At 45.5% G+C, this 11,638-nt stretch overlaps 1 protein-coding gene across 1 annotated transcript in view; it reads right to left on the reverse strand.

Moving 5' to 3' along the window:
• Positions 1–10,370, reverse strand: part of ACVR1 (activin A receptor type 1) — a 127,286-nt gene extending 116,916 nt beyond the window's left edge. The window contains exon 1 of the mRNA XM_043488353.1: positions 10,291–10,370. The gene's annotated coding sequence lies outside the window, so the exon portion shown is untranslated. The remainder of the gene's footprint in view (positions 1–10,290) is intronic.
• Between the last annotated feature and the right edge of the window lie 1,268 nt (positions 10,371–11,638).

The raw sequence follows: 11,638 nt of genomic DNA on the forward strand, positions 1-11,638 counted from the left end.
GTAAATGTAGAGACTATCACTGGAAGGATACACAATTAGTTTTAATCATGGTTTTTCTCCAGAAAGGGAAAGCACAAAGCTTTAGAACAATGTACCTTTCACTATATGTCCTTCCCATACTTCAAGTCTTGCCTTGAGCACATGTAACGTAATACAAAATTTGTTTCTAAAACATAAAATACTATAATGAATAAAAATGATTTGGGGGGAGGGGGGCTGCTCCACGAAGCATGTGGGATGTTAGTTTCCTGACCAGGACCCGGGATTGAACCTGTGCCCCTTGCGGTGGAAGCACAGAATTGGCACCGGATTGACAGGGAAGAAAAATACGTTATTTTTGAGGTTCTGGTGGAATACCAGAAAAAAAAATTGTAAGAACTCATATTATTAACATGTACATGTAATGAAATAAATCTATGTGTGTATTAGAAATAAACCTCCAATTTGAGAAAAAATAAATAAATAAAGAGTAAGATGGCCCAAAATGGAGACTGACATATCCAAGACAAAAATCTTTCTGAGAACAAAAGAAACGCTCTCCTGGAAGATTTCCATGTTCAATACCCACACCTGAAAAAGATCACTCCACCTAGGCTTAGAATGTCCTAGAACAATAGAACTTTTAAGGATTAAAAGGGAACCAGGGGAGAAGGGGACTAGCTGATTAAGTAACAATGAGTTGGAGGGAATCCTAAACAAACAAGCCAAGACAAGGGGGAAAAAACTCATCTGAATTTGAAAAGGACATTCCATTCTAAACTGGATAAAGGCAGGAATAAATCCCAAACTGAACCAGTCTCTTTTGACTTTTTCCCCCAATTTCAGGGCATCTGTGATACAATTAAAAAAAAAAAAAATCATTGCTTGAATTCTCTTCAGCTAAACAAGGCTTAGCAAAATAGGCATAAACGTAAGTTAAAGGTGTCACTAATCAAAAAGTATATCTGCCTTTGATTCTATGAGCAGATGTTCATCAGTTCCCATGTCCAAAAGCTGAAGACTGTTATTCTATTCCTTTGTTCGGATAAACATTTGGTTTATTTGCAAGACAGGGTGCACTTGACCCAAAAAAGAGTCAATAAGAGACTTTGAACTGTTTGTAGCTAGTTCATTTATCATTCAGATCTTAGCCTATGTCTTCCCATTTCCAAAAGGCACTTTCCCACAGCTTCAAGTCCTTATTTCCAAGGTTCCAGTATCATATTTCCAACTCCTCACTAGATTCAAATAAGCCCTCTTCTGTATCCATGTCCCACCAGAACCTCAATGCCAATACCACACCCTATCTCAAACCAGGTCCTTTTACTAACCTCCTGCTTTAAGATCAACACCATTCTCCTAGTCACTGGTGATCCAAAAGTCAGATATGCTTGCCCCTACCCATCCCTCCCTCTCTTCACAAAAATGATTTAATTAATCTATGGCTTCTCCAGCACCAAGTCAAAACCCGAATTCTACTTTCATTTCTTCTTAGATTCTGGCCATCTACCCTCATCACTAGACTGATCACCAACAGAAGGCTATATAACAGGGGTCTCACACTCATGCCTACAGGGACAATGCAGTTAGCATATAGCAGTAAGGCTGGTTAGGAGTCTGAAGAAATAAAAGAATAAATAGCAACTGAGGCTGGGTCTCAGTACCTGGGGGGAAAACAGGATGAGCCAGGACTCTGGTGAACACAGCACGCACATCCCCTCAGACAGACACAATCACAGGTTTCCTGCAGGAATAGAGGCCTACTGCTGCCAGAGCTTTCAATTCCGCAGGAGTAGGTGGAAGTTTGGACTTTTTTGTGCGAAATTTCCCCCTATTTAAATGTTGGCAACCATTTGAAAAAAATGTTTTGAATGCAATATCAAGCAGGACAAAACTGCAAGGTGGATTCAGCCCAGAAACCCTGTTTTCAAGCTCTGCTCTTCAGCATGATGACGTGGGGATGCACAGCCTGGATCAAAGCTCAGACACGGGACCTCAGACTTCTTCTGTCACCCCTCTAAGTCTCAGAGTCTCTTTCTGTAGAATGAGGATAATAAGATGAACTACCGCGTGGAGTTGTGTGATCCTTGAACGAGAGAATGCAAATAAGGAGCCTGATCAGGGCCTCCTTCACAGGTACTATTATCTTACTGACGCTCTCTAAAAATTAAGTCTAAAACCTCCAGCCTGGCATCCAAAGTAAACCATGATTTGACTCTTAATCTAAGTTTTCTTCTAAAGTGCTGACCTTCAGGTACTCCAGGCACATTGCAAACAGCTTTTTAACTTTATTAACTTCCATATTTGCTTAGCAAAAAAAAAAAAATGTGGGAGAAGGGGAGGGTATGCAATATAACCATTTAAATAGGACTGGCCAGTCTACTCAGGACACTTTGGCCCTGAAATTAGTACAAACTGGAAGACACGAGTCTGCTGTTTCTTTGCAATGTCTCAGGTCTTAATGTCTCTCCAAGAAGCTATACCTCAAGGCACTGAGTCTGATTCCAGTGATTAAAAATATGTACAGTTCTGTGTTTTACAACTAGGCTCCTAAACAAAAGCCAGCTACCTCATATTTACTTGCCCCATTCCCTGCTTTGGGAATGTTGCCTGTTCCATAACCTACATATATACATAATAGATACCTCTCCAAATGAGAGCATCAAAATGGTACCTCTTTCCAAGGCCAGTTAAACAGCTACTTCCTCAAAGGAGTTGGTCTATGCTTATCCCTCTGTATCTTGTGACCAAGATACTTGGGAGTTCTGCCCTTTATAGTTACACGTGCAATTCTTCAAACCCTTACTCAAGTGCACCTTGAGATCAACTTGGTTTTTTACTGAACTTGATAAATGTTTAATAGATGAAGAACAAAGAAGGGGGAAAAGATGAAGCGGCAGCAGCAGCAAGGCAAGGAAATGTTAATGATAAGGACAATGACAACAACGATGGTTGCTGCCATGGGATTTACGCTCTTATTTACATCTTTTAATGCAAAGAGCTGTCCCTTATTAATCCCGTGTTGCATTTCTAAACAATAAATGTAGAGTCACCTTCCCCACCTCTCTCTCATCCTTTTGGGGCATGTTACCTGCTGTCCCCATATTACTGAAAAGTCACCTTTCCATTCAAATATAATCTAAATAAACAGGGAGCTAAATGGCTCCTGCCACCAGTTTAAATCAATTAGCCCCACCTTCGCTGTTGGTTGGGATCAAGATAATGATGCACTCTTGAAGCTGGTCCAAAACCCATATTAGTCACTTTAACCTGATTTGGAAAAACAATCAAAGACCCCTACATAGAGAAAAGAACAACAAGGTGGGGGTGGGGGAGCAAAGGGGTGTGGGTCATCCGTAGAATGACTAAGGCTCATACAAGAAGAAAAACAAAATTCTTGCCCAGATTAGCAAACATTCAATAAACGAATTAAGGCTGATTTTCACAATACCTAGAACAGGTTTTTTCAAACTGCTGGTTAGAACGCATTAGCAAGTTGTGAAATGAATTTATTAGATAGAGACCAGAATATTTTGTAACAAAAATTGAATTAGAAATCAGAAGGCACTGCAACACTGTTCTGTAAAATGTGTAATTCAGCTTCATCTTTAATATGCACGTGGACGCGCATGTATGTACTTGGTCATGATGTAAAATGAATTACCGAGAGTCAAAAATGTTTTTAAAACATTGAAATAGAACATGTGTGTTTATATAATCTCTGGGGACTAAGATTTTCCATTTTTCACTAGGCCACACTCATAAAATAAAGAGAATGTCTGTTCTTAATACCTGTTGTGCACAATAGTTCAGTTCTTCAAGTTCAAAAAAGCGTATGAAAAATTATCATTGAGCATACTTTTCCCTTACCATTTTCCTATTCCCAGGAAGGAAGGTAAAGGTCACTCTAGAAAACCACCTTCACTTTTTCCTCTTATTGATTGTCCCTCCATATATTTCTTTTTTGTTGTTGTTGTTAGGCTGGTTGTTTAATTCATTCAGTAATCTGTATTTTTTAAGATTGATGCAAATTATCAACACATTTATTAGCAACTATATGTATACAAAGCATTCTGTTAGGAAATGTGTGTGAAAGGTGACATGATGGTATTTATCTTTTTTGTATTAATTTAATTGGAGGCTAGTTACTTTACAATATTGTAGTGGTCCCTCCATATATTTCTATCTTGTCTAAGTTCCTGACATCAAGTTACAAGCCCCAAAGCTCTACCTCTCTTAGTGATATTTGCTTATAAGAATTAAACTATCACGTAAGCAGAGTGAGCAAGCACAGTGGATTTTCACCCAGAGTGTAACATCACTCATCAATCTTCAATAGTGAAGATTCAGAATTTGGTTTAAGATACCTCCTCAGCCTAGCTCCTCTAGACCAGAAACAGTTTTGCTCAACTTCTTATGTTTTTCTCAGTCCCTGCTCTCCAAACTTCAAGTATCACCCTACATCTAACATTTAGCTTTGTCCAAGATCACCCCATCTTCCTTTATCCCCTCTGCACATTTCTCATCAAACTCAAGGTTACTTTTTAGTTCAGTCAATAATTCTTCCATAACTACCTAAAAAAAAAAAAGAAACAAAAACTACAGCAGTCTTATTTTCAAAGGTATCCATACTGCATGGTGGCCACCAAGGCCTATCTGGCTTTCACAAATGACCAAGGCACCCAGCTGTCAGGCATTCAAGTGGAAAAGGTCTACATGGGATACCCACTCAAAGCAGCCCTTAAAAACCTACTGAAAGAGGAGTTTACTTTGGATTCCATCCATTTACCCAAGAGGTCATCCACCTTCCACCTCTCACATGAGTACTGCCTACCACACTATTTTCACTGTCAACTGTTTGAGAACAAATGCAACAGAGAAAGTCAGTGTCAAAGAGTCAATTCACCAGTGTTTGAGTACCAGCCCCACTCCCCAGTCCCTGGTGGCTCAGACGGTAAAGTGTCTGTCTACAATGCGGGAGACCTGGGTTCGGTCCCTGGGTTGGGAAGATTCCCTGGAGAAGGAAACGGCAGCCCACTCCAGTATTCTTGCCTAGAAAATCCCATGGATGGAGGAGCTTGGTGCAGGCTACTGTCCATGGGGTCGCAAAGAGTCGGGCACGACTGAGCGACTTCCCTTTTCAGGAGTCCTTAGCTCTGCAGGGTAAGAAAAATAAGTTGAGATCTTCTTCCCCTCAAAAGACGTGTCATCCTGAAATTCAAAAACAATCAAAAAAGGAAACATATATTGAAAAGAATAGATGTCTTTTGAAATCACTAAGTACAAGTTATAATACCATGCATGATAAAGGGATATAAACAATAGTTCCTTCTACTTAAGAATGACTTTTGTCCCCAGCTCCCAAACTCACATTTAAGGACCTGTGCCTGGCATCATCATCTCTTGAGACCACCTCCCTGACTGTCTGGGTTATTTTGCCCCTCTCATATACAATCATCCATTCATTCTCTTAGCAATTAAAAAATGATTTACTGACTGTGTGGTCTGGGCCAGGTATTATATAAGGTGCAAGAGATACACAAAAGATGAATAAGACACAAGGAGCCCATTAAGAGGATTTGAAAAGTTTTCAATCAGTGACAGAAACTGAATTCTGCAGAATTTTAAAAATAGAGAAAAGAATAACCTCAAGTCCTTGCTCCCAAAGAGATCAGTCAAATCCCAGCATGAGTACTGAAGATGGCCAAACACTAGAAGAATGTCAAAAGGTAAAACCCAGGAAGCACATGCTTGCAATGAAACCACTCTGAGCCCTAAAGGATTTGGTTCTCCCTTAAAGTGTGGAAAAGAAGGACAAAACAGCCAAGACTTAGCCTTATGATGAGAGAGCTGAACTCCTACAAACCCATCAGGACATCTGTGCTAAAGAGGTCCCTCTGACCTACTCCATCCTTCAAAACACAAACTTCACCTGCTGCATGCATGCATCCACAAAATCTGGAAAGGCTAAAATTTAAAGTCACTTTCCCAGTCACAGAAATAAAGGTCAAATACCCAGAGCAAACAGTGAAGCAACTCCAATGGGCAAAGTGGAATGTTGGTCAGAGACTAAAACCCAAAAATCAAACACCTGAGTAGTGGTGGCTCTGGAAAATAAAGCTCTCAAGATCACAGAAGTCTTTAGACACATAAACAAGCTCAGATTTCCAGAAACACACTTAAGAGCACAAGAATATTGATCAGTCGTGCAGCTGGTTTGAGTATTGGGGTAGAGGGAAATACATTCATTTCAACTTCAAAAAGGAAGCTGCTGGGCCTCTTAATAATTTTATGAGCATAAGTTCAAGTAAAACTACCTTCTATCTGAAACAAACGCTGTGATGTGCCAGTCACGCCCACCTGAGCTAGCTCTTCCATAAGCGGTCTTCCCAATAGACAAATCCTGGTTTAGAACTTCTGATTCTTCAACTAGCATGGGAAGCAAGAGCACTCTATAGCTAAGGACTAAAAGAGAAGAGGTAAATCTTCCATTTGGTTCTTCTAAGAGCTGGAATTGGCTGCAGAAAGAAACAGCAAGTTTTCACTCCAAGGGATCAAAGAAGGCATTTTGTACCAGGAAACCCAATTCAATCCTCACTTCCAGGAATAAAGCCACAGTGCCCAATATTTGCTTGGGAAAATAAAACAGGAGACTATGTGGACTCCAATCAAAATCTCTTGACAGCTTTATTTCCCAGCCTCACCAGTTTAAGGCTGTGAACATTTTAGCCAGGCACTGATTTAACTTAAACACCAACTCCCCAGTCTGAACGGTCACACTTAGCACCAGGTAAAAAAACGAAAGCGTTTTAACACTTCATGACAATATTCCTTGCCCTGTCCTGAGCACGAGATGTATAAGACAAGGTGATACTGAGAACTTCAGCCCAGCCCATCTCTCCCATAACCACAGTCAGGAGAAACCACACAGCAGCCTGTGCTATTATTTTAGTCACAATACCGGAAATGAGAGTGGAAATAGGAGAAAATGGGTCGGGGGGTGGGCAGAGGGGCTTACCTCAATCTTATTTGGATATGACAACAATCAGCTCGCTTTAAAATTATCACCTGGGTTCTTGTCAATCAACCAACAGTTCTTGTGTGCCTACTTCACACAAGAACCAAGCTAAGTCTATATAGTGCAGGGAAATATTCCCCAAGTAATCATTATGTTAATAGTTATGTGTTTAATTTTCTTAATCTTTTTACAAAAAAGTATGTATCCTGTATGTAGGTTATAAAGTCTAAAAATAAAATCAGCACCCATGAACCCATCACTCAATCAAAAACCAGAATATCAACCAACACTGTATCATCTACCTACCTCCTCCACCCCACCCATATCCCCAGGTGCCTGCAGCACGCACACACACGCACACATGCACACACACACCACACACACACCCCACACACCCAGGAATTCATTATCCAGAATTTGGGATTCAATCTAAGTGTCAACGCATCTTTAGGATTATCTCCTAATCATTACAGGTGAGTTCGCTTTCCAAATACAGCAGTGATATACTGTTTCTTCTTAAAACACGGTGTCTTTAAGGCTTTTTTTTTAAGGTAAACTGCTGCTTTAAGGAGAAATACTAACAGACTAAGTGAGACAGACTTAGTTCTGGTAAACTCATGATGATAGTGTACAAATGAATTAAATTTAGCAAACACTGGCAAAAACAGCCAGGAACAAGGGTACCAGCATCCCACAAACTCCAGGTTCAAATCCTTACTCCACCCTTGACAAGCTCTACAGCTTAGGGTAACTCAGTTTTGCCAAGCCACAATTCTTTATTGTAAGGGAATGGAATAATAATAAAACATATGGTTGTTGTGAAAATATAATGAAAAAGTGCATGTAAAGATCTGAGCACAGTGCCTGGCCCGCATCCAGTCCCCTCCTCCCCAAATCATCATATCTGTCATTAAATTCACTCAAAACATATCAAAGGATTTTGCCACCACCAATAGTTTATATTTCCCTAGTTTCTAACATGTAAAAATAAATCAAGAGGCAGGGATCCAACAGCAGAACAGTCACAGAGGACAATTCCTAGTCCCAGCTCCTGTTTGCCTAAAATTATAGTATACACTCATTGATTCCATCTCCACCTTGTGACCTTGAATAGCAGATCATTTTTCAAATCCATTTCTGCCCCAGCCCTCCCTCCCCGAGAAGGCTGGACTATTCAATCCAACCTTACCTAGAAGCCTATTACAATCATTACAGGACTAGTTCTGTGTAATCTAGAGTAAACTCGGCATAGTCTTCTCTTTACTGATTCAGTCAGTTTTCCATTCCATGGACAGGTGCACAAATCTGGTAAAACACTACTTAGAAAAACAATCAGTACTATTAATAGAATTAAGTTCCTCACATCTGAAGTTAATTCGTCACATTCCAGAACATGGCATACCCCTCCATCTTTACCCTCCATCATCCTTAGTATCCTTTTAAGTTACTCAGAGGTAACAAGAAACTTATTCGTATTCAAATGATCACTCTGTTACAGGTTACAAAAGCTGTAAAACTACTACCTATATCAAGTTTTATTTAAAACCACTCTTTGCACTTCAAGTAAATCTCACCCATACTGAAGACAATGAACCCATCCTGGCCCTTGTTTTCTCATCTGTCCAGAATTTATTGCAACATCATTAACCACCTTTGAGTATCTTCACAAGGGCTGACGGTAGAAATGTGATTATCCAACACATAATTCCATCAACCTAAGGACTACACATCTCAGCCTCAAAAGACTTCTGTTTTTTAATTCCAGGATAGAAAACAAAAACAACTGAATCACGAAAAAAAAGTGGTTTGATCTCAGAAGCCAGGTGATCCAAATCCTGTCTAGGCCTAAGATAACCTCCCGAACGACCCCTGTGTCCCCATCAGCAAAATGGGGAAGATCCATGTTTCACACTCAAGCATACTGTAAAACTGGAGGGCGAGGCCAGCGTCTGAGGTCAGCACAAGTCTAGCGTCTGCTGGCTGCCGGAGCCCGGGCCCCCCGCCAGCCACCCACCTCCAGAGACAAGTGCCAGGACATACTATAGTGTTTCCATTTAAGGCCCGCCACTTGGATCAGCCCATCTCTTGAAATTTCTTACCACCACCTTTCCAGGAAGAATTTTTTGGGGGGAAAGGGGAGGTGGTGTCTATTTTTTGCCACCGACTTTCCTTGGGCTGTCAGAGCAGTCTGCATCTCTGGAACAGGATTCTTTAAAACCACTGGGCTAGTCTGTGTTTAAATGCCAGGCCTCTTCTCAAAAATATACAAAATGCGGATGAGATCAGTCCCTTCTCTCATGATCTAACTCCCATCACACACACTTCAAAAAAGAAAGAAAGCCCAATGAAATTAACAAATCCATTGTATTACTTTCCTACCTCTCAACCAAAACCACAGTAAGCACAACTTTTTAACCAAGACTTTTCTTCTGCTACCAAGTGGAATGTTTTCTTCCCTAAGGAGCTTCTTTTACAGCTTCTCTCCCATGCAAGGAGCGTTCAAAACTCCAGAGGGATAAAGGGGGGGTCGGGGAAGACTGGGAGACCTATCTAGCACAAACTGGACAGAGCTGCAACAGTCTAGAACCCGACGGAAGTGAGTGCTTCCAGCAGGGCAGAGGCCCACCTCTCTCCCCAGCGCACCCAGGGCTCCAGCCTCACTGTTTTGGTTACAGTGTTGAAGGAAGGGTTTTAAACTTGGCAAAGTACCGTGCAACATCTGTAACCACATTTGCCTTCTGGGGATCGGAAGATGAATCCCACATTCCTGGCTTTGAAGCTTTTTGAAACTGCAGCTAGGAAGAACGGAGGGAGGGAGGGAGGGCGTTGAGCAGAGTTTATTGGCTGTCTCTCCAGCAGAAAATTCCTCTTGGAAGAGACGGATATTTTGAGGGTGGGGGTGATTTGCCCATCCCTTGACTCTCTACCAAGCTCAGCTGGGAAGGTGAGCCCCGTGGTCAGGCGGCCAGATCGATTTACAAGTCAGAGGCGCACAGCCTGAAGGAGTTCGCTACAGGCACACACACACTGCAAACCCGCGACCACCCCACTCCATGCCTCTGCCCTCTCCCACATCCCACCCGCAGTTCAGGCCCACAGCAAGACAGTTTTGTTCCGCGGCTGCTTCCCCCACCGAGAGTGAATCGGCTTGGGGGGAGAAAGGAATGAAAGCGAGGGGGAGGCACCGCAGACGCCCACCCTCCCACCCCCAATTCCTGCCCCTTTTCCCGCTGGGTTCTCCCCTCCCTCCGTCCCCCGGGCTCCGGCTGGCGCGGCCGGCGACCTGCCCTCACCTCTGGTCCGGCGGCTGCGGGGGGCTGAGCCGGGGGGAGGCGGAGTGCGAGCCAGCCGGGCGCTGCAGGTCGGCGCGGGGCGGGGCGGGGCGGTGCAGCCGGCGAGGGAGCCCGGAACTCCGCGGGGCTGAGGGCCGGCGGCCGTCCCCGAGCGGCGGCGGCGGCGGCGGCGGCGGCGGGCGGGTGCGGGGGGCCGGGCGCTTTCCAGCCCTGGGGTCGGCGCGGCTGGCCGAGGAGCAGCCTGGCAGCGGCGGCGGCGGCGGTGGCGGCAGCGGCAGCCACCCCGGGGAAAGAGCCGGGGGAGGGAGGGGAGGCGGGGTGAAGAGGAGGCGGAGGAGAAGGAAGGGGAGGAGGGCGGGCGGAATAAACTTCCCGAGGCGCCGCGGCACGGGCTGGGAGGACGGCCGCGGGCGGGGCGGGCCGGATGGGGGCTGGCCCGGGGGGCAGTCGCGGGGGGACGGTCACTGAGAGTAGAAAAGTTCCCCCAGCGCCGAGGGGCAGGCTGCGGCGGCGGCGGCTGCAAAGAGCCGGAGCCGGAGCGGGAGGAGCGGGAGGAGGAGGAGAAGGAAGTGGCTGCGGAGCGCTCGGCCAATGAGTGTCTGGAGCTGTGATTAACCAGGCAGCAACACATCATTTCCTCCCGGCGCGGATCCAGGGAGCCGGGAGGGAGAGGGAAGACGGCGGGGCGGGGCCGTCCCCGCGCCCCCTGCAGGCGCCCGGCCGGGGGCGAGCCCGCCGAGCCCCGCCGAGCTTGGCCGAGCCGCCCCCGGCGCGCCCCTGGCTGTCTGGCTGGCCCGGAGGAGGCTGCGAGCGCGCCGCCTGCGGGGCTCTTCGGAGGCGGGGAGGCGGCGGGGCAGGCCCCAGACGGGCTCCTGCGGCCGGGGTGGGAGGCGGAGAGGCCGCGCGGCGGGGTGAGTGCCCAGGTAGGCGCGGGCGGGGCCGTCTGGACAGCTCCCGGGGGGCGCGCGGGGCGGGCGGGCCGACTGCCTCCCGGCCCGGGACTGCGGGCGGCGCGCGGCTGGACTCCTGCTTGGCTGACTTAGGCTGGATGCACAGAGAAAAGCCTCGGCATTCTCACCCAGGCCATTTCTGACCTGCCTTCAAATCCCCTTCCACTTTGCTCATTTCCTCGCAAGGTCTGGGGTTATGCAAGAGCTTGCCATTTTCGCAGACCGCCTCCTTAGGAATAAAAATATGCATTTGGGGCGGGGGTGGGGGGTGTCGGGGGATCGCTGGTGTTCTGCGGTAATCTAGCCCTGTCCTAGGCGCCATGGGAGCTTACAGTGGAAAGGAAGGAACATTCCCCGACACAGGGAGGTTGACAACCCCGGTCCTTAGATACACAAAA

This window comes from Cervus canadensis, chromosome 15, assembly GCF_019320065.1.
Source record: "Cervus canadensis isolate Bull #8, Minnesota chromosome 15, ASM1932006v1, whole genome shotgun sequence".
NCBI lineage: Eukaryota > Metazoa > Chordata > Mammalia > Artiodactyla > Cervidae > Cervus > Cervus canadensis.